General features: G+C 43.4%; 1 pseudogene across 1 annotated transcript in view; it reads right to left on the reverse strand.

The window, feature by feature from the left end:
- LOC309856999 (piggyBac transposable element-derived protein 5 pseudogene) overlaps nt 1-19095 on the reverse strand; it is a 63883-nt pseudogene extending 44788 nt beyond the window's left edge. The window contains exon 1 of the transcript XR_014316671.1: nt 19079-19095. The product of XR_014316671.1 is annotated as a piggyBac transposable element-derived protein 5 pseudogene (transcript). The remainder of the gene's footprint in view (nt 1-19078) is intronic.
- Between the last annotated feature and the right edge of the window lie 3689 nt (nt 19096-22784).

A 22784-nucleotide genomic window follows, 5' to 3' on the forward strand; every position in this document is an offset into this window, starting at 1 on the left:
ACTGGGATCATGACCCGAGCCGAAGGCAGCTGCCTAACCAACTGAGCCACCCAGGTGTCCCCCCCCTCCTCTCTCTTGCCCTGTCCTACCGTTCATACCCGAAGCCCCCTCTTCTTCTCTGCCTGCCTCATTCTCCCTCCCAAGTACCTCCCCAGTACCAACTACTGCTGTCTCCTCAATCAGCTAAAACTGACCGCCTAGCAGCAACCTGGGAAATCGCTCAGAGCAGCGGACTCCAAGTTTAAATTTACCCAACGGCAGAAAGAGCAAGCTCGGTGCTCCGGGAGCTGGTGAGAAATCACTCACAGTGCATCTGCCATCAAGTGGACTGGATACACTTCCCTCTTGCCCCCCACATTAGAAAGCGTCAACCCCATTCAAAAGGAAGTCGAACAGTGAAAGAAAAAAAAACACACAACAAAGGCCCCAAAGCCCCTGCTGGGCTCATCTACATCTGAGGATGGGCAGTCAGGTAGTAAGGAAACACACTGTAAGAAAACCCAAAATCGCTGGAGACCTGCCATGGTGTGCCCCGTCCCAGAGCATCAGAACTGGTGTGGAGGGAAGGCAAGCGCTTGGCACGACCAATGCAGAAGCCTAATCCCAACCTCTACTGACTGATCCCATGTGCATTTCCTATTTATCCTTTTCTCTGCATTTCTGGGCCTGGCAGAGCATGATGGATTTACTGTGCACTGACGCTGCTCTGGCTTTCCTGACTCTAGAGCTCAGAGCTGCTCTTCTGGAGAAAAAAGTCCTCCAAGGTAATTCTGAGCAAGAAAGTGCACAATGTCTGTTTATCAAGGACAGTGTTGCAAAGGGACAGGATTGTAGACACAGAGCTCACTGAGGTGTTTCTATCCGATGAGCACAGCAGCAACAGCAAAGACGGGAAGAACACTGGAGGGCCAGCTCCCCAGGGGCCGAACGTGGACATGGCTGGAGGGGCTGCAGGCGCTGCCAAGGGCCGCAGTGAAGCAGAGCCGCTGGAGACACACGGGCTGCAGAAGGGCCGCGTGCAGACTGTCTGCTAAGTGTGGACGAACGGGGCAGAAGCACGAGTGCAACGGGCTAGAGACACAAGCACAGTGGAGGCTGACCACTTAGTTGAATGCCTTGATGTGAAAGAGGACAGAGACCTAGGACCAGAGAATCGCTTCCTTTGGGATGTGTCCGTTCTTAATCTCCATCATGAGACATGCGGAGCATATGGTCTCTCAAGTTCCTTCCAAATCTAAAACCTTAATTCCTAAAATTTAGAAACCTAACTCCGCCTGCAAGGGGAGGGACTGTTAGCGTCACACAACAGAGCAATCAGGGCACCAGGCGACCTTGACGCAGGCAGCCCAGCTGGTATGTGTAGGACCAGCCCCGGCTACTCCCACTGCACCACTGTGCGTCTCACAGTGCTGACAGGACCTAACTACTCATTTTCTGAGTCACTCATCTACCCTGGATGATTGAAAATTCACACCAGGAAGGGAACAAGACAATCACAGTGTAACAAAGAGAGCCATCATCTTTTTCCTATTTCATAAGTTTTTCCTTTCCTGTTTGTAAATTTCAACTGGATATGTCCTATACTGTTTCATAATAATATAATGCTGGTGCAAAATACATCAATGGTAATACTCTGGGCATGTCTAGGAAAAAAAATGAGATGGAGAAAAACCAAGATGAATGGTAGGTATGCCTTAAAGATCAACAGGACTTTGCTAGTCCTCAGGGAAGGTGATTCCAAATATACTTTTACACTGCAAGCATAATGACGTGTTGGAACTGTGGTCTATAACCAAAGCGTTTATAGGAACGTGTTATAGATTTTACCATTTCATGCTCTCCACTCTCCTGGAGCTACATTCTAGCCACAAACCTGGATTTTCTTCTTGTTCAGAAATGAATTCTAACTAAGCCGTCCCCGCCTAATTAGATTGGATGTGAAGTATTAATTTATGTGCTACTTAGTTAAAAAAAAAATGCTTACCTGCTTGCTTCTAGTGCAGAGGTTTCTTTCGAACTTTGTGAATTTAAGATTTTTTCATGGGTTTAAATGAGTACTTTCTTTTATTTAAAAAAATGTTTGAAATTGAAGACATTTGACACTAAAGTCTCCTTAGAGTATAACTTCTGGTGTCTTCTGTAAGTTTTGGTATGAAATAGTCTCCTTTCCATTGCTTTCAAGATTTTCTTCAGTCGTCTTATGATTTCTTCTTTGACTGAAGACTGTATTTCTTAACTTGTATGTAGTTTCAATTTTTTGTTACCAGGTTATCTTATTCTGATTCTACTGGATTGTGATCAAAGAACTGTTCTTTAAATCTTTAATTTGGAAGGCTTGTAAAGGTTTCCTTTGTTGCCTAGTATGCAATTAATCTTTACAAATATGGCTTTCCTTAGGTGTAAGAAAGAAATGTTTTCTGAGGGAAATAAGGTAGTCTATTTTCTTTTTTTTTTAAGATTTTATTTATTTATTTGACAGACAGAGATCACAAGTAGGCAGAGAGGCAGGCAGAGAGTGAGAGAGAGGAGGAAGCAGGCTCCCCGCGTAGCAGAGAGACCGATGTGGGGCTCGATCCTAGGACCCTGGGATCATGACCTGAGCCGAATGAAGGCAGAGGCTTTAACCCACTGAGCCACCCAGGCGCCCCAGGATGTCTATTTTCTGTGTGTCCTTGTTTTTCCCTCCTTCTAGTAGATACTCCCATTTGAAAAGCTAAAATTTTACCTTGTTATTGCATTTTTAGAGTCTTCAGGTATTATGTTGTTAGATGTATACCTGCTTATACCTTTTACATCTTCTTTCCAAACTCTGCCTTTAAAAATGTCCCTCTTCATCTTAGTACCTATAACTTTAGACCCAACTTGTCTGCGATGAATTTTGCCATTCCGGCTTTCTCTTTTGCATGGTATCTCCTCACCTGATACATTCTCAATCCCTTTTGCATTTTAAGTATGTTTCTTGAACAGTGTGGATTTGTAACCTCCTGATAGGTGCTTTAATAGAAAAAGTCAGTCTGTACACATTTAAATTAATGATAAACAGTCATACTTTTATTCCTCCCATCTTATTTTGTTTTTATTTTCCCCATTTTCGATGTTTTTAATCAAGTTCATTCTTTTTGTACTTGATAAATAGAGAAGTTCTTTGCATTTTTCGATGACAGCTTAATTGAGATATAATTCACAGGCCATACCACTCACCATCTAATGTGGACAATTTAATGGCTTTCACTATATTTAACTATACTATACTGAACTACCTACACTTTTTCATCATCCTCAAAAGAAAACTTTAGCCATCACCACCAGTCTTAGGCAACCGCTAATCTACTTTCGGTCTCTGTAGATTTAGCTATTCTGGAAATTCCATATAAATCAAATTATGCAATACGTGGTCTTCTGTGACTGACTTCTCTCAATCAGCAGAATGTTTTCAAGGCTCCTCTGTGTCGTGGCACATATCAAAATTCTATTCCTTTTCAAGGCTGAATAATATTCCACAGGCTGGATGGATCACATTTTATTTATCTCTTCATCAGTTGATGAACATCAGGGTTGTTCTCACCTTTTCGCTATTACGAATAAACCCTAAACCTTCATGCACAAGTGTTTGTGTGGGCATAGTTTTTTCTTGGCTCTATACACAGGAGTGATATTGGTGTGTCATATGGCAACTCTGTGTTTTGCATTTTGAGGAGCTACTAAACCATTTCTAATGTGGCTGTGCCATTTTCCAAGCCCACCAGCAATTTACAGGTTCCAGCTCTTCACATCCTTCCAACACCTGCTTTTGGGGTTTTTGATAGTAGCCATCCACGTGGGTGGGAGGTGGTATCTCACCATGGTTTTGATTTGCATTTCCCGAGTGATTAGTGATGTTGAGCATATTTTCACGTGCTTATTGTCCCATATATTTTATATATACCTTATATGTATCTTTAAATATATATTATATATTTCATATTTTATTTATATTTAAATACATATTTAAGAATGTAAATATATTTACATAAATATGTTTATATAAATATATGATCATGTAAAATATATTTATATATACATTTATATATTAATGTATACATTTGAATATTAGAGAAATGTATATTCAAGTTCTTTGCTCATTTTTTAAGAGATTTTATTTATTTATTTGAGAGAGATTTATTGAGAGAGATCACAAGCAGGCAGAGAGGCAGGCAGAGAGAGAGGAAGAAGCAGGCTCCCTGCTGAGCAGAAAGCATGGGGTTCGATCCCAGGACTCTGAGTTCAAGACCTGAGTGGAAGGCAGCAGCTTAACCCACTGAGCCACCCAGGCGCCCCTCTTTGCTCATTTCTTAACTTGGTTGTCTTTTTATTTGAGTTGTAAGAATTCTTCACACAGTCTGAATGCATGTTCCTTATATATGACCTGCAAATATTTTCTCCCATTTAGTGGCTTGTCTTTTGACTTTGTCAATGGGGTCCTTGGAAGCACAAAACTGGGATATTTTGGTTTAGTCCCATTTATTTGTTTATTATTTTTTTTAAGTTGCTTGTACTTTGGTGTTTGGCTGAGGAGCCGTTGTTAGATTCAAGACCACTAACATTTACCTTTGTGTTTTCTTCTGAAAACGTTATCATTTTACTTTATTTTTATTTTTTAAAAGATTTTATTTATTTGAGAAAGAGACAATGAGAGAGAGCATGAGCGAGGAGAAGGTCAGAGGGAGAAGCAGACTCCCTGTGGAGCTTGGAGCCTGATGCAGGACTCAATCCGGGAACTCCGGGATCATGACCTGAGCAGAAGGCAGCCGTCCAACCAACTGAGCTACCCAGGCATCCCGAACTTTATCATTTTAATGCTTACACTTATGTCTTTGATGCATTTGGGGTTATTTTCTCTGTATGGTGTGAGGCAGGACTCCTGTTTCATTATTTGCATGTGGCTGCTTGGGAGTAAAATACTGTTCTTACCCCCATTGAATTATTTGGCACCCTTGTCAAACATTAGTTGACTGTAATTTATTTTCCTTTTTTTTTTCCCCATTGTGGCATTTCACGTGCCATGTATATTATATTTCTAGGAAAAAGGAATCCCAGGATTTTCCCTCCTGCCTGGATTCTTCCTTCTTCATGGTGCATGATGCCAGAAGAATTTTTCCATGCAGTGAAACCAAACTGAGGGGATGGAAATATTCTGCCACTTTTCTAGATCTTTCAGTTATACAAGTCTAGGGCTGGTCATGCCACACTTGTTTAACTTGCCCGTGAGGTTCACAGCAGTTTTCCCAGCTCTGTGGTCATCAATAATTTCAAATTTGCCAATGTACTCATGCTTCGTCATCACAGTGAGGAAACGGGACGATGACTTTGGTGCAGGGCCTCCTAAGAACCTGGCCTTCGCCCCTCCTTTTAGCAGTGTTAATGTTCTTGAGGGCATCTGTGGGACATTTGTTCACACTGTTACTGCGGCACGGAAAGATGGCAGAAAAAGCTTTTTTCCCTTTTATTATTATTTGGTCTTGTTCTTCCCTTTCTCATAACTGAATGCGTATTTCCCCTTCGTCATTTGAAAACTGCATACTGTTCTCCAGCTGTTTTCCCCAGACGAGACCTTGCGTATCAAGAATCCTTATTTCACGGTTATTATACACAATCTTAAAGATTTATGACTGTCCGCTTATTTTACACATGCATACACACGAAGCACTAAATACGGACTTTATCTGAATGGCTAAATGTTGGCCAAGACAGAAGCCAGTTGTAGTGGGAACTGATAGGATAAAGATATAGTCTGAAGTTTTTGTTCTTTAAAAAAAGCCTTCATGGGGCGCCTGGGTGGCTCAGTGGGTTAATCCGCTGCCTTCGGCTCAGGTCATGATCCCAGGGTCCTGGGATCAAGTCCTGCATCGGATTCTCTGTTCAGTGGGGAGCCTGCTTCCCCCTCTCTGCCTGCCTCTCTGCCTACTTGTGATCTCTGTCTTTCAAATAAATAAAATCTTAAAAAAAAGGCCTTCATATTTTATTTAAAATTTTAGGTGTCCGAATTCAAAAGGTTATCAATATAGTATAATAATAATAATAATAATAATAATAATAATATATCATCTAATAATAAAATAATAATAATTTCTCCTGCATAGTCACTGCTGCACACTAGTAAAATGAAATGTTTCTTTTCTTTTCTTTTTTAAAGATTTTATTTATTTCATTTATTTGACAGACAGAGATCACAAGTAGGCAGAGAGGCAGGCAGAGAGAGAAGGAGGGAAGTGGGCTCCCCGCTGAGCAAAGAGCCCGACGTGGGGCTCGATCCCAGCCAAAGGCAGAAGCTTAAACCACCCAGGCGCCCCGAGATGTTTATTTTCATTTGGGATTATGGAGGGGCAAGGTGTTTTTGGCTCTCCTGCTGAAGTAGGGACTCAGTCAGTATTGTCTCCACCTTTTTCCCTAATAGTAGCTCTGGAAGATGAAGACGTCCCTCCATCTCCCAGACATGAGGGTTTGACCAGGACATGGGATGGTATAAGCTCATTGACATAGTCTCATGAACTAAGCCCTGGTTTATTGGTCACAGTCATTCTCCAAGTATTTTCAGGAATAAACTTCAGGTGTTGCCCTTACTCTAATTTTTCTTTCTGAGATTTCTGACTGCAATCACTACTTCCTGCAGTCACTCAAGGAGAAACGAGGCATGTGGCAGCGCAACAGTGTGTTTTTCTTTCAAGATGACAGAATTACTCTTGATTTCTGTACGCATCTCGGATTTTCATATACGAACATGGATTTTGGTGTCTACCCTGAGGAGATAATACATATGGTGTGAGCTACACATGTATTCTCATGACACGTCACCTGGGTTACCCAGAACTTTCTGGGCCCGGCAGAAAGGCAGAAACCCAGGTGAATTCCTCATTGTTCCAGCAGGCTGTCAGCCCTCAAAGGCCTTCTGGATGTGTTTGTGCATTGCAATGTCTGCTGTGTAAGATACAGAAAGAGCACAGTAGTTCAGGGGGAAAATATTTAGGAACACATTTTCCAGGAGGAACCAGGATTCAGTTTGGGTGACTCTTGACCATTTTTCATCTTCTGACGACTGAAAGTGGTAGTTAATCTACAGTCATGGTTTTAACATGCATTTCGAATGTAATGTGAGTTTCTATCAACATAAAACTATAAGAACTGTCTTCCTAAAGGGCATTCATGTAAGGCCCGTTATTTTCCAGCTTGATTAATGAAAACAAAAATTTTCTGTAATGCTTTCTTCCTAATCTGTATTAGTTTTCAGAACTGGATTGAAAGTGATTTATTGTGGATAGGGTTATACCTGCTCGTGGAATTTTTTTCTGTTCCTGGGTTTTTAAAGGTGGCAGAGTTGACTTTCTGATTTTAATTCATCTTCACTAGATGAAGAATTCACAAATAGGACTTTTTCTTGAAATAACCATAGCCTAGGGGCGCTTGGGTGGCTCAGGTCATGATCTCAGGGTCCTGGGATTGAGTTCCACATCGGGCTCCCTGCTCAGTGGGGAGCCTGCTTCACTCTTTGCCTCCCCCTCTGCTTATGCTTTCTCTAATAAGTAAATAAATAAATAACCTAAAAAAAAAGAATTTGTATTTGACTGGAGCTTCATGTGGAGTGACAGATAAACAGAAAGACAAAGGAATAAGAGACAGGAAGCAATGAAGGAAAACACAGAGGTGCACAGTATAGACAGATGTTCCTCGGCTTATGACGGCCTCAGCTTCTAATAAACCCATTGTTCAGCTGGAAATCTCTTTAGTTGAAAATGCATGGAAAACACCTAAGTGACTGAACATCAGAGCTTAGCCCCGCCAAACTTAAATGTCTTGAGAACACTTACAGTATTGCACAGTTGGGCAAAATCCTCTAACACAAAGCCTATTTCACAATAAAGTGTCTGGTATCTCATGTAACTTACTGAACACTGCACTGAAAGCCAGAACAGGACGGTTCAAGTGTGTTGGTTGCTGACCCTCGTGATCACGTGGTTTGCCTGGGGGCTGTGCTCGCTGCCCCTGCCCAGCATTACAAAAGAGGACCCTACTGTAGATCGCCAGCCTGGGAAAAGATCCAAACTAAATGCATATCACGTCTGCACTATTATAAAAAGTCAAAAAACCATAAACTGAACCAAGGTGAAGTCAAGGATCTTCTGTACCAGGTGTGTTAGGGAAGGTCAAGTGCTCCTGTCTGGCCAGGAACCATAGTGGTATGGGAGAAAGTTCCACAGTAGAAAGTTCTACAGCAGAGAACCACTAGGACTCAAGCACCAACGGTCACAGGTTACGCCAGGAAGACTGGATGCTCTTCTGTGGGCGATGAGAAGCCACGAGCGACTCAGGAAGGCTGAAGAGCTCTGGGCAGGTGGGACAGCTGAGGGCTGCAATGAAGAGGGACAGGTGGAACTGGGAGACCAGGTGGGGAGAGCCCGCTACCCTCGAACAAAAGGCAACAAAGGTCTGGACTGGGATGACGGAGATGGTGGAAGGTAATGGGATATTCATGAAGCAGAACTGGAAAGCCATGGAAATGAAATAAGAGAGGGAGGGAAAACCGTTCATGACTTTAATTGCCATCAGTATAAAACGTGTTGAATTAAAATGAATTGGTATTTCTAGACCGATGATGACATCACAATAATGGAAGGAAACCAATTTTGATTTTGAGCCTGGTTAAGGAGACAGTATAGACAAGAGAAAAGCAGAGGCTCTGGAGTCACACAAATGTCACCATTGAGATTCGTCCCCACTCTTCATTCCCTTCCCTGTAAACCCAGGCAAGTGACACCTGCCTTACAGCACTGGTAACAAATAGGGAAGAGCACACGTTCCCACGTTCCCGGGTCAGACAGGACAGCCAGGGATCAGCGGCACATGAGGAGGTGACAGGTGGTCACTAAACTGAGCTCAGGTGCATACACAGCATTTTACGTCACCTTGAGATGGCTCCTCTTGTGACCTCTCGAAGAAGGTGGAAGTGGTGAGGAACAAACTCCAGGAGCTTATTAGCATACATGATCTTCAGGCCGTCTGGATGAGACTCAATGATCTGCTCTACAATCACCTAGCAGAAGGAAGAGCGTTTTATTTTTATTTATTTATTTGTGTGTTTGTTTGTTTGTGTTTTTGTTTGTTTTTAAAGCACCTAAAAGAGAAGTATGAACTATACACTACAGAGAAAAGAATCGTGTAAACCTTAAAAATGCACTTCGTCCTTCCTCCTCCCCACTCAGTATGCTTTCTAAACAGGAGGTAAGTAACATTGGCATGAAAATCTAGGTCCTGGGATTTGGGAATAGTGCTCCAACCCTGGGGGACACAGAGGCTGAGGGACAGAGACTGGCCTGAAGCTAAAACATCACACACACTCATCTGCTTCCCTTCTGAGCTTAAAAGCAAAATACTGTATCTGCAGACAACAGCTCTGTATCATCTTCACCCTGGCCTTATCCTCTACCGTCTCCAGAACAGGGAAAGGGCTGAGATGGAAAGTGATGGAAGAAAACACATCTTATTTTGCTTTAGTATTTAATTTTTTTTGGTGAGGCTGAGTTGCAGGAGGTGAATGACAAGCATGCAAACTTAAAATACAAACGTGGCCACAGTTCATTTAATGACACGGAAACGTAAAGTACTTCCCTAATTTAGCATATTAGATTCAGTTCAATGAAAAGGGCATAAATTAAATAACTAAAATATTTTCATTTAGTGACAAAGAATAATGTGATCTTTTTCACCCCCACAGAGAGAGCTATGAACTATAATAGGATACATACAAAGAACTGACAGATCATTTACTTTTAGTAGTCTTAATGAAGCTGAGAAGATTACTGAAATTAATCCTTCAATTTCACTTCTATCACTGGGATACTGTCTCGTTTTAAAACTGGAAGCCTTTCATCCTGAAGTCATGGTGGGTAGCTTTATACTTACCAGACAGAAAGAACACTCGCACTGGCAGGTGACTGGAAGAAAGCCCTCAAACGCTGAGACTGGCTTCATGACTTCTGTCCGCTTGAACTAGATGAAACCGACGCTCTCTAAGTTGGAAGCTGCTGATTGCTGGCGGCCTCACATGGTGCAGCCCATACTCCGGCCGCTCGGAGGCAGGATACACTGACTCCCTGTATTTTACTGTATCCTTATAGGTCAAGAACACTGGGTAACCAAGTTCTGGACTTAAGGTACTACCCCGCTAACTCGCCCTTCAAAGCCCTTTATCTTTGAATATTCCCTCCCTCCCACCTTCCTAGCCTGGCAAACTCCCCCATGGTCTTCAAGACTTAGGCCACATCAATTCTGCGAAGACGCTTCCCCTCACAGACTTTCCCTGCGCACAGAGCTGTCTTCCAGCTCCTCCAGTGGGCACGGGCGCCTTGGTGGGGTCACGCTTTTCGGCAACTTCATTAACTTATAACTTATGGAAATGGAAATTGACCTGAAAATGTTCTGATCCGTACCTTCTTCCTAGGCAAGTCCCTCACCCCTACTAAATTAAGATGATCCCTGAGTTATGGCATCACTGGAAGAGACCAGAGCGCATGCCTGATTCCTGCCATGCTGATGGGCACCAAGCGGGACCAACCTTTTCTTACAACCAGAAGAGCAGGAACAAAGAGCATCTTCAAGGAAGAGCCCTGAGCTCTCTCGCACCCAGTCAAGAAACGAAGCCAGATTAGATGCTCTGTGTTTGTGGAATGAGTTGCATGGGGGCACAAACCTCATCCATGTATCATTTCACCAGTACTTGACCGACTAACGCCTCTGCATCCCGTGTCTTGTCAATTGTAGCGTAAATCTGGAGGCAGTGCCGTATGATGTCCACATTGGAAGTCTGAAGCCCTTCTAGCAGCAGGCCTCCCAGGGACTGCTGCAGCATGGCCGTAATGTGGGCTATACGCTGCAAGAACAGAGAGACCAGGAAAGAAGGTCCAGGTACCACAGTTTCTAAAAGCTCAAATATATGTGTATAATTTATATACATATGTGTTATATATATAAAGCGAGCCTCTAATTCTACCAGAATATATGTAAGATTAAAATCCCAACATTTCCTAGAGAATAACAATGAATCTCTTCTCCCCATGATTGCTTTCTTTCTTTTTTTTTAAAGGTTTTTATTTATTTATTTGTCGAGAGAGAGCACAAGCACACAAGGAGACACAGGCAGAAAGAGAAGCAGGCTTCCTGCCAAGCAAGGAGCCCAAGGTGGGACTCAATCCCAGGACCCTCAGATCATGACCTAAGCCAGAGGCAGTAGCTCAACTGACTGAGCCACTGAGGCGTCCCCTCCCTATGATTTCTTTGAAAGTAAGTCGGCTTCATCAAAGTGAAGTTTAGACAATTACGGAATGACAAAAAGTTATTTGCCTCTTAAGCTACGGAGTAAATCTGACAAACGTGCATTTAAACCCAGTCAAGGGCTTTGGATAAATGAACTCTGACTACATCATATGATGTGTCAAGTTACATGAAATTCAGAATTAATGTTACTTGCATAGTTTGGAGACTACGCTTGTGTCTTTACACAAAATCTATCTAGTGTGACATAATGGAAGCAGGGTCCCAAGCAGGAGACACTGAAAAAAAAAAATATTCAAAGCTAGCTTCAAAGTCCTGTAGAGTAGCAATTATCAGGGGCAATGCTAGGTCAAACCAAAATCATCCAGGAAATTCGCAAACAGCAAATTGAAAATTGAAACCAACACTTGCTGGTCTTACTTTGTCCAGTAGAGACATGCCTTTGCTCTGAACAGCATGAAAGTGTAACTGGTTAAATTCTGTGGCAATTCTCTCCAAAATCTGTCTAGTCCAGAGAGGGCTAATAGAGACAATTAGAGAAATGTAATTCCCAAAGTTAAAAACCTGCCACCCCCACGCCCCACATGCCTTACAGCGCTCAGGCACTTGCACCTGAACGCCATCAATTTTCATGACAAACTGTCTGTGCAGCAGGCCCCAGTGCAAGGGGTGAGGAGCGGGGAGGTCGTAAAAGCCACCGACGCAGCCTGGCCCGGGCCACAGGGCCCAGGCAAGGGGATGGAGCTATTTTAGGTCAGTGTGGGTACAACTGCATGATTCCTCCACGTTCCTCGGGCTCTCCCATTCGTGCCCTTCTTCTCCCTTCTTCTCCCATTCTCTAACCCCCTCCTCTCTCTTGCCCTGTCCTACCGTTCATACCACTAGCCCCCTCTTCTTCTCTGCCTGCCTCATTCTCCCTTCCAAGTACCTCCCCAGTACCAACTACTGCTGTCTCCTCAATCAGCTAAAACTGACCGCCTAGCAGCAACCTGGGAAATCGCTCAGAGCAGCGGACTCCAAGTTTAAATTTACCCAACGGCAGAAAGAGCAAGCTCGGTGTTCTGGGAGCTGGTGAGAAATCACTCACAGTGCATCTGCCATCAAGTGGACTGGATACACTTCCCTCTTGCCCCCCACATTAGAAAGCGTCAACCCCATTCAAAAGGAAGTCGAACAGTGAAAGAAAAAAACACACACAACAAAGGCCCCAAAGCCCATGCTGGGCTCTATGAGGCATCCCACATCTGAGGATGGGCAGTCAGGTAGTGAGGAAACACACTGTAAGAAAACCCAAAATCTCTGGAGACCTGCCATGGTGTGCCCCGTCCCAGAGCATCAGAACTGGTGTGGAGGGAAGGCAAGCGCTTGGCACGAACAGTGCCGAAGCCTAATCCCAACCTCTACTGACTGATCCCATGCGCATTTCCTATTTATCCTTTTCTCGACATTTCTGGGCCTGGCAGAGCATGATGGATTTACTGTGCGCTGATGCTGCTCTGGCTTTTCTGACTCTAGAGCTCAGAGCTGCTCTTCTGGAGAAAAAAGTCCTCCAAGGTAATTCTGAGCAAGAAAGCGCACAATGTCTGTTTATCAAGGACAGTGTTGCAAAGGGACAGGATTGTAGACACAGAGCTCACTGAGGTGTTTCTATCCGATGAGCACAGCAGCAACAGCAAAGACAGGAAGAACACTGGAGGGCCAGCTCCCCAGGGGCCGAACGTGGACATGGCTGGAGGGGCTGCAGGCACTGCCAAGGGCCGAAGTGAAGCAGAGCCGCTGGAGACACAAGGGCTGCAGAAGGGCCGCGTGCAGACTGTCTGCTAAGTGTGGACGAACGGGGCAGAAGCACGAGTGCAACGGGCTAGAGACACAAGCACAGTGGAGGCTGACCACTTAGTTGAATGCCTTGATGTGAAAGGGGACAGAGACCTAGGACCAGAGATCGCTTCCTTTGGGATGTGTCCGTTCTTAATCTCCATGATGAGACATGTGGAGCATATGGTCTCTCAAGTTCCTTCCAAATCTAAAACCTTAATTCCTAAAATTTAGAAACCTAACTCCGCCTGCAAGGGGAGGGACTGTTAGCATCACACAACAGAGCACTCAGGGCACCAGGCGACCTTGACGCAGGCAGCCCAGCTGGTATGTGTAGGACCAGCCCCGGCTACACCCACTGCACCACTTTGCGTCTCACAGCGCTGACAGCACCTAACTACTCATTTTCTGAGTCACTCATCTACCCTGGATGATTGAAAATTCACACCAGGAAGGGAACAAGACAATCACAGTGTAACAAAGAGAGCCATCATCTTTTTCCTATTTCATAAGTTTTTCCTTTCCTGTTTGTAAATTTCAACTGGATATGTCCTATACTGTTTCATAATAATATAATGCTGGTGCAAAATACATCAATGGTAATACTCTGGGCATGTCTAGGAAAAAAAATGAGATGGAGAAAAACCAAGATTAATGGTAGGTATGCCTTAAAGATCAACAGGACTTTGCTAGTCCTCAGGGAAGGTGATTCCAAATATACTTTTACACTGCAAGCATAATGACGTGTTGGAACTGTGGTCTATAACCAAAGGGTTTATAGGAACGTGTTATAGATTTCACTATTTCATGCTCTCCACTCTCCTGGAGCTACATTCTAGCCACAAACCTGGATTTTCTTCTTGTTCAGAAATTAATTCTAACTAAGCTGTACCCGCCTAATTAGATTGGATGTGAAGTATTAATTTATGTGCTACTTAGTTAAAAAAAATGCTTACCTGCTTGCTTCTAGTGCAGAGGTTTCTTTCGAACTTTGTGAATTTAAGATTTTTTCAATCTTTTCAACTGATCAAATAACTTGTATAAGCCTCAAAACACACATCTATAAAAATAAAAATTAAGCAAACAAAAAACGTCACCATCTTTACTCTTAATCATCTATATTTCCCATGCTAAATGCAGGAAAATATAAGACCAAAAGTTAACTTCAAATATATAGGGCATGCTATATTTTGAATATTTCTATGAAACACAGACTTCTCAAGAATGCAAATCTTAGTTCTAGAATAAGCATACTTCCATATTCTATTGCAAGTTTATAGAGGAAAAAAAAAAAACCCTAGATTTTGCTTTCTCATATTCTATACTCTTATTTCTTTTTTTCCCCATCCTGAATCTTTCTATGGGCATTTCTTTCCTATTTTCTTAAAAAAGATTTGTTTATTTGAGAGAGAGAGAGACTGCATGTGCGCGTGCAGGGGAGGGGCAGAGGGAGAGAGAGAATCTCGAGCAGACATCCTGCTGAGCACAGAGCTCAATGCGGGGCTCAATCTCATGATCCTGAGATCATGACCTGAGCCAAAATCAAGAGTCGGACGTTTAACCAACTGAGCCACCAGGCGCCCCTCCATTTGTTTTCTTATGGCCCTTTATTCATGTTTTAACTTTGGCTTCCGATTGTACTGGCCCTCTCAGTTTACATGTGCATATACCTATATGCCCAAGCACCAAATCATTAAAGACCTTTTACACTACAAATATTATCAAAGAGGTTGAGGGACATTATGAAAACTCTCATCCTTAAAGAACAAAAAAATACAAAGTCATCCATTCAATAAATAATAATAATAATGAACACCCCTGGGAGCTCGATATTCATTCCGACGGGGGGGTGGGGGGGGCACGAGAAAATAAAGCAAGAAATACACCCTGCTCTCACAAAGCTTACTGTTTTGTCTGGAAGCGCACGACAAGCATTCTTTGGACAAAAGCTGTGAGGAGATCCAGAGGCGAATTAAACAGAAGGTCCCTCAAACAGGCTTCTCCCCACTGAGATTTTAACAAATATGCTAATAATACACATAGAAAACATTGTACAGAGCAGCAGGCGAGAGTCAGAAGCCCAGACTCCCAATGCCCGCTGTGCCCCTACATCGTTATGCTCATGAATGATATCGGGGACACTTGGAACTGGAGATAGCACTAAGGGGCACACTCCCGGGGTGAGCCCTCAGATGTACAGAGCCGTTGCCTGTCTCACACACCTGAAACTAAGCCAAAACCGCATGCTAACTACTGGGAATTGAAAAAATTAAAGTGAACACCAGAACATAAAGAACACAGGATCAGAAAATAACAGCAAACCTACAGCAGAATCCTGAGTTTGCTTTGGAAAGCCCACTTCTCCCCTGGTCTTTAATATAGGCCTATTTTCTTTACAGGGCAGCTGACAATTTATACAGTCGTTAACTGTCAAGCGCTGCACTGACAACAGTTATCACTGTTTCTTGTTCTGGAAAAAGTGGGTGATATTGAGATCGTGTGGGTACCTCTGAAATTCTGTCTTCTTATTTCAGGTAGATAACGTGACATAATGCATAAAATGCACATGCGTGAGAACTTTAAAAAAAAGCTAAATTAAAAAAAAAGAAAAAAAGCTGAATAGTGCTGACAAGTTCACGGAGACAAGAGGAGAGGGCTTCAACTGGCATGCAGCATAAGAAATCTACTGGAGGGTACCTTTTTCTTCCTTATGTCCTCTTGTTACACATTCGTTCATCTACTGCCCGAATTCCTTCACTGACTGATGACCTGAGACTCTTTAAAAGAATAATAAAGAAAATGTATTACAGACATTGTTTTGTCACATTATCAATTTCCTACATCTCATTCAATTCCACAAAAATTAATACCTGTGCACCAGTACTATGCAGATATTGACAAAAAAAAAAAAACATGATATACCAGACACAGTTACTGTTGAGGGGACTCATGACCTGGGGGCATAATGACACGAAGGCAGGGTCGCATGGCTAGAAGAAGAATGACATATACAGTGAAAGTTATGGGGATGAGGGGGCTTAGAATGGAGAACAGATAATATGAAGCAAAGTACAGGAGAGTCTGGAAATGCGACGGGGCTCGAATCGGACTCTGAAAGCCATGTGTACACAGCTGCCGAGGTGGGGAGGGGATGGGGAGCAGATGTAAGTGCACACACACTCAGGGGCAGGGTCAGACAGGCACACAGCCATGTGCACTGCAGGCTTCCTTCTGGAGAGAAGCAGAAATAGGAATGGAGGGCCAACTTCACTGAGATGAAGTCTTTAGATTCTGCATATTTTGGAGAACGAAAGAATGTCAAAGCACTGATGCATGATAATGAAATGTGGGTATGGAAATACCAGGAATCAAGAATGAAGAACAGAAGACCAGAAAAAGGCAGAGCACAGAGGTAGAGAAACATGTCCAGAAGCTAATGAATAAAGAGATAATTAGGAATTAGGGCCAAAACAAAGGTTAACAGAAACAACTAGAATGAAGTAGGCAGATCACAAAAATTCCACAGGAAGGTGAATTAATTCACTCCATCAACATTATGAAACACCTCCTGGACGTCAGTATTGTGGCAGCCTACAGGGATGCAATGAAGACAGATATAGTCGTATCCCTCAGTGATCTGAGAATCTCACAGAACAGCTTCAGAGTTGGGACCAGAAAGGCAGGTCAGGCCTGTGGCTGAGCAGGACCAAAGTGGCCATAAAAACAGGCCATGGAAAAGGGAGGGTATATGGTGATGGCAGGGGGTGAGGTGGGACGGGAGCCTGTGTGAGTAGAGCAAATCTGCCTCCAGGGAGGGGGTTCGAGAGAAGAGTGGGAGGCCAAAGGAAGGCTAGGCTTGGGAAACAACACCACTATGAGGCCCCGGGAGGAAGAGGCACACCAAGGAGGCAGTGGGAGAGCCCCACAGTGGCTGGTTTGGAATCCAACAGCGGACCATGAAAATCCCTTCCATTCCAAGGAAAAGTATCTTTAACAAGATTTTGTAAAATTCAAATGAGACATAAACCATGGAAAGTATTGGCTACCTCAAGGCACAACTCAAGATTTTTTTTTTAAAGATTTTATTTATTTATTTGACAGAGAGAAATCACAAGTAGATGGAGAGGCAGGCAGAGAGAGAGAGAGAGAGGGAAGCAGGCTCTCTGCTGAGCAGTGAGCCCGATGCGGGACTAGATCCCAGGACTCTGAGATCATGACCAGAGCCGAAGGCAGCGGCTTAACCCACTGAGCCACCCAGGCGCCCACAACTCAAGATTTTTACCTGTTTCACGAACTCTTTCCTGCCTGCCCCTCCCCTAGACTTCTCAGCACTGATATTTCCATTACTTCGCATTTTTCTTGGTTCTAACCATGTACTGTGTCTTCCCTTAAATTAAGTTCTCCTTATATTCTCTGTAGGATGCAGGCACTGTCTTAGGGGAGGGACGCAAGAGGCCACTCAAGCTAGAGGAGACACACAAGGAAGGATGGTGTCGTTTATGACAAGTTTACGACAGGGCATCAGAATGAACAGAGGCCGTAAGTCAGGGCACCAGACACAGACGGGGGGGGGGGGGGCGGCAGGGGAAACAGGGCAGCACAGTTTTCTGTTAGAAGTGATGCCACAACTGCCCCTCCACTGTTCACCAGGTGGAATTCCTATTCCCAATGGCTTAGAGGTGGGGAGTCCCATTCGCACAACAGAGATTTTTCTGAGAGAATATTCAAATGTAGCATTTATGAAGTATTACATTTTATTTATATTATCCTTCAGTTCCATTAGGGATTACACAATTTTTGTAGATCAGCCCAGGAACCTAACCACACGTAGATTACATGGGGTGGAGGGGGGAACTTTACAAGATTACAAACTGTTAAAATACAAGTCATTCGTAAGTTAGAAACCACTTACATATTACCAAAGTGGCATTAATAAGTTGAATTTGGAAATATGCTTCCTCTCCCCTGACATTTTAAGGTTGTCTACTCTGAGAATATGTCTTCTTCAAATCGAACATGTTTTTTTAGGTTGTTAGCATATGCAAAAACAAAATCATTTACAACTCTTCTGAAGGTGAATATTATAATCATGAACCGTTAAAATACAACCACCAGTACCAACTAACTAACAGATGAAAAGAATTCTTAGAGAAAAGCCGACGAGGACAACAGGCGTCAGAGCAGACTGTTTTCATTAATTGGGGACTTACCAGAACTTCTCGTAACTGTCGCAAAGGCACAGAAAGTTGATTGAGGGCTTTGTCCATGCCAACCTAAAGGGGAACTTCCCCTCTACCACTGTTGCCAGACTAACCTTACCTATCCTGCAGGGTCAGGTCGGCCTGGCCCTTTATCTGTTGCACTCCTCTGAGTGGTTAGTTTTTCATAGAAACCGTGCTTTGCTTTTGTCAGGATTTACCCTGGATTATCAAAACCCTTTTCTTCTGCCAGTGAAGCCCAAGAAACAGTCCTAATGAGAGAACCAGGAACACAAACAGATCATATTTATCCTGAATGTTCTGTCCAAAATGAAAAATTCATTTCTGAGGTGCCTCAAGATCTCTGAGAATGGAAGTTTCACCAACTCTGTCATGTAGGGCATCAATTCCGATTCTGTGTCAATTGTCCTACTTTCCCAGCTAGTAATTCTCTACCTCTCAAAGCACACTCTCAACCGTTTCCCCTTTCAAAGGCAGTTGCTCTTAGACTCTGCACAAGGCACTTGGGGCCTGCTGGTCATTGGCTACTGCCCTCTGTACCTTGGGTCTAACAGCTAAAGGGCATCAAGATGAGCACGTCTCTTGTTCTAGGACTTAATATAGTTTGGGGCACATGGTAAGCAATAATCACTTCTTTAGTTGATCCAAGTGTTGGATCTTTCTTAATTATTCTACTACCACAATTTACTTGTTTTAAGATTTGTCTGCCCCCCCATTTTAATATCTCTTAAGGTGTCACTCACCTTGTACTTGATGACATATCCTATTTTAACTGACAGCATTTCTCTATCTTAGTCGAACATAAACTATAGTGCATCTTACACTTGATAAAAGCTAGGATGCAATTAAATACTCTATTATGGTTACGATTCTGATATTTGAAATCCTCCGGTAGCTCCCTGTGCCCACACAGTGTAGTACCTCACCTCCTCGCCAGTGTATACAAACCATCTCACCCCCAGTGTTAAACCCGGGGCTCAGCCTCCATCCCCAGGTGATGCTGCCAGATCAGCTGTCGGTTGTTATGAACTTGCTGTAGTTTCCCGAATGCACTGTGCTGCCTCCTGGCACGTTGAAACTTGACACACTCATCCTCATTCTTCGCTTTGCCCTTGTCTATCACCTCCCCTGAAAATCTGATCCTAAGTGGCTTTTCCCAGCTCCCACCTACCCTTGGCAGTCTTTTATCTCCCTGTGGTAAAGCCTGTCACACTGCATTATGGACATGCCCGTTGTCTCCCTGAAAAGAGAAAAGGGACAATGAGGGCCGCCAGCATTTGCAGCTCTAGTGCAGAGCCCCATGCCTGGCTTGCAGGAAATGCCAGATCATGAAGACAAACGGAGATCATCCTCTGGCTAAAACCAGCACTTCTTTGCCTACCGCAGGATATGGATCAATAAAGAGCAGCCAGTTATTATTGCTGTTTTTCTAGGGATTCTTACCCCATATATTTCCCAGGTCTTTACTCGTTTTGTAGCACTTCAATTCAGGCTTCAACCACTTCCTAGTCCGATCAGGTGAAATCATTTTCCTTCCCATATCCTCGATGTATTTCACATCTAGTAATTCTTTTTTTAAAGATCTTATTTACCCATTTGACAGACAGATCACAAGTATGTAGAGAGGGAGGCAGAGAGAGAGGGGGGAAGCAAGCTCCCCGCTGAGCAGAGAGCCCGATGTGGGGCTCCATCCCAGGACCCTGAAATCATAACCTGAGCCGAAGGCAGAGGCCTAAACCACTGAGCCACCCAGGAGCCCCCATATCTGGTAATTTTTAACCAACGTGGATTTGCTGCATCAAATAGTTTCTTCATCTTCAAATATAAATATATAAATAAAGTGATCAAGTCACTCGCATGTCTTAGGAGAATGTCATACCTTTAGTAGCAAACTTGAAATCTTGGCCATTGGTTTTGATTTTTGTTTTGGTTAGATTTGGTTCGGTTTTTGTCATTTTAAAAATCCCTCCAGCCCTTGGCTCTGTCTGACCTGAATGCTTTCAGCTGTTTTTGCAACAAAATTGTCCCGGCAGCGAAAACTCTCATTGTTTACAGTGGCGCCCCCTTCTGAACACTTTGTTATTAAAAAGCTTTTTTTGTTTGTTTGTTTGTTTTTGTTTTTTGGCTATGGTAAATGTGGAACAACAATGAGGTATTTCAAAGAGGTGAACAACAGATAAATTTCTCTAAGGGTGGGGTGATAGTTACTCAAAAAGTAACTTGACAAGGCTTTGAAAGATATCGACAATCATTATAACATAACGTGACTGATTGTTACCGTGCTCTTAACTGGGCAAACACTTGTTGGCTTCCAAGAAAGACTAACATAGTTGAGATGGTTCTAGCGGCCTTCTAGCACAGGGTCTCATGAGACAGGGATTCTAGCCACTGGCTGTGCAAGGCATGAGGCCTGTTAGTGATTCTATTTTTTCCTCTGCAGAATAGGTCTTTCTACATTCCAGGTCCTTTCTACCCCAATAAATAATGCGGCGTTTCTCTCAGTGAGTTGTACTATTGGTTTAAACAGCCAACTGTCTCTTTAAAAGGACTTTTGTTTAAATTCCTTTAATAAAAAAGTCCTTTCAAAGAAATCTTTTTTCTTTATTTTTTATTTTTTATCCCATATGTTTACTCTGATCGTGGAACTTTGTCATTTTGACATTCTCTGCTGATTAAAATATTCTTCATCATCAGCACCTACTGCTCTCCTCTCCTGGTGGTCTCTCCGGAAGGGGTCTTCTCTAGCTCTTCTAGCAGGAGATGGGCACTTCCCCTCTACCCCTGTTGCCAGACTAACCTTACCTATCCCGCAGGGTCAGGTCGGCCTGGCCCTTTATCTCTTGTTCTCCTCTGAGTGGTTAGATTTTCATAGATCCCGTGCTTTGCTTTTTCAGGATTTACCTGGATTATAAAAACCCTTTTCTTGTGCCAGTGAAGCCTAAGAAACAGTCCTAATGAGAGAACGAGGACCTCAAACAGATCATATTTATTTTGAATGTTCTGTCCAAAATGAAAAATTCATTTCAGAGGAGCCTCAAGATCTCTGAGAAGGGAAGTTTCACCAACTCTGTCATGTAGGGGCATCAATTCCGATTCTGTGTCAATTGTCCTACTTTCCCAGCTAGTAATTCTCTACCTCAGAAAGCCCACTCTCAACCGTTTCCTCTTTCAAAGGCAGTTGCTCTTAGAGTCTGCACATGGCACTTGGGGCCTGTTGGTCATTGGCTACTGCCCTCTGTACCTTGGGTCTAACAGCTGCGGGGAACCAAGATGAGCACGTCTCTTGTTCTAGGACTTAATATAGTTTAGGGCACATGGTAAGCAATAATCACTTCTTTAGTTGATCCAAGTGTTGGATCTTTCTTAATTATTCTACTACCTCAATTTACTTGTTCTAAGATTTGTCCCCCCCCCATTTTAATATCTCTTAAGGTGGCACTCACCTTGCACTTGATGACATATCCTATTTTAACTGACAGCATTTCTCTTTCTTAGTCGAACATAAACTATAGTGCATCTTACCCTTGATGAAATCTAGGATGCAATTAAATACTCTATTATGGTTACGATTCTGATATTTGAAATCCTCCGGTAGCTCCCTGTGCTTCCACAGTGTAGTACCTCACCTCCTTGCCATAGTATACAAACCCTCTCACCCCCAGTGTTAACCCCGGGGCTCAGCCTCTATCCCCAGGTGATGCTGCCAGGTCAGCTGTCGGTTGTCATGAACTTGCTGTAGTTTCCCGAATGCACTGTGCTGCCTCCTGGCCCTTTGAAACTTGAAACACTCATCCTCATTCTTCGCTTTGCCCTTGTCTATCACCTCCCCTGAGAATCTGTTCCTAAGTGGCTTTTCCCAGCTCCCACCTACCCTTGGCAGTCTATTATCTCCCTGTGGTAAAGCCTGTCACACTGCATCATGGACATGCCCGTTGTCCCCCTGAGAAGAGAAAAAGGACAATGAGGGCCCCCAGCATTTGCAGCTCTAGTGCCGAGCACCATGCCTGGCTTGCAGGACATGCCAGATCATGAAGACAAACGGAGATCATCCTCTGGCTAAAACCAGCTCTTCTTTGCCTACCGCAGGATCTGGATCAATAAAGAGCAGCCAGTTATTATTGCTGTTTTTCTAGGGATTCTTACCCCATATATTTCCCAGGTCTTTACTCGTTTTGTAGCACTTCAATTCAGGCTTCAACCACTTCCTAGTCAGATCAGGTGAAATCATTTTCCTTCCCATACCCTCGATGTATTTCACATCTAGTAATTCTTTTTTTAAAGATATTATTTACCCATTTGACAGACAGATCTCAAGTAGGTAGAGAGGGAGGCAGAGAGAGAAGGGGAAGCAGGCTCCCCGCTGAGCAGAGAGCACGATGTGGGGCTCCATCCCAGGACCCTGAAATCATGACCTGAGTCGAAGGCAGAGGCCTAAAGTACTGAGCCACC

This window comes from Mustela nivalis (assembly GCF_964662115.1).
Source record: "Mustela nivalis genome assembly, contig: HAP1_SCAFFOLD_122, whole genome shotgun sequence".
Classification (NCBI taxonomy): Eukaryota; Metazoa; Chordata; class Mammalia; order Carnivora; family Mustelidae; genus Mustela; species Mustela nivalis.